The sequence below is a fragment of the Dama dama genome, chromosome X (assembly GCF_033118175.1).
Source record: "Dama dama isolate Ldn47 chromosome X, ASM3311817v1, whole genome shotgun sequence".
Lineage (NCBI taxonomy): Eukaryota > Metazoa > Chordata > Mammalia > Artiodactyla > Cervidae > Dama > Dama dama.
This window is the reverse complement of record NC_083714.1, coordinates 41,827,431-41,828,569: the sequence shown is the minus strand read 5'-3', so window position 1 is coordinate 41,828,569 and position 1,139 is coordinate 41,827,431. Positions and strand designations below refer to the sequence as shown.

Sequence of the window (1,139 nt, the reverse complement as noted above, 5' to 3'; positions counted from 1 at the left end):
AGTTTCCTTGGACTGCCAAAACAAAGTACTACAAACTGGAAGGCTAAAAACAATAGAAATGTATTGTCTCATAATTCTGGAGGTCAGAAGTCTGAAATCAAGATGTCAGCACTGTTGGGCTGCTTCTGAGTGTTCTAGGGAGAATCTGTTTCATGCTCTGCTCTAGCTTCTGGTGACACTTGCAAACTTCAGTGTTCCATGGGCCATAGGTACATCACTTGAATCTCTTTGTCTTCACATGGTATTCTCATCCTGTGTCTATGTCTTCACTTTGTTTTCCCTCTCTTGTGAGGACACCAAGCATATTGGTTTAGGGTCCACCCTAATGACCTGGTTACATCTGGAAAGACGCTTTCTCCAAATAAGGTCATAGTTTCTGGGGGTTAGGACGTCAACATATCCTTTGTGGGACACAAACCTCACACAGGGAGGAATCTATCAATGTTCTGAAATTATATACAAAATTATGATTTTGTCTATAATTTTAGACAAAAATTATAGACAAAATTTTATGCACTTAGGAGAGAATTTTCTTGGCAAAATTTCCCATTTCCCTTACTTTCATCAGATTCTGAAAAGGATCCATACACCAAAACATTAAGAGCCACAGTGACGATGAAAACAATGTTGAAGGGAAGGACACAAAGGGTCTTGGTCACAAAAGTTCTGTAGTGTTCTTTGAAAGTGACTGTGTGACTTCAGGATGAATGTTGTGTTTCTGATTCATGACTCAAGAGTCTCTCTACCGCTGACTGTCTGTGAAGAGCCAAGTAGGGGAAAGTGAAAGGCCAACCAGACTCTTTTAACTTTAAGGCATGACTTCAAGTGCTTTGTCCTTTCCAATTTATGGCAAGCAATTATTCCTATTTCCTTATATATCTTCAAGAAATTATTCCAACTTCCTGACTTCATAATACAGATGTTGTAACATTTAACTGTATTGAAAAAATAAAAATTTTTAAAATTGCAGCATCTTCACTGAATAGAATGAAATCCTTTTTTTCCCTTGTGTCCAGGGAATGAGCCAAGCATGGGCACAAGCAAAAAGCCAAGTTGGGATAAACAAGGAGTTGTTTTGTCTCTGGTTAATATGAGACAGGCACCACCAACCAGGTGCCACTCTCCCCAGGTCAGGGATA

The 1,139-nt window shown here is 39.2% G+C and overlaps 1 non-coding gene across 1 annotated transcript; it reads right to left on the bottom strand.

Moving 5' to 3' along the window:
- Nucleotides 1–1,004: 1,004 nt before the first annotated feature.
- Nucleotides 1,005–1,139, bottom strand: LOC133053336 (small nucleolar RNA SNORA48). Its single transcript, XR_009692251.1, has one exon. It is a non-coding gene; the product is annotated as a small nucleolar RNA SNORA48 (small nucleolar RNA).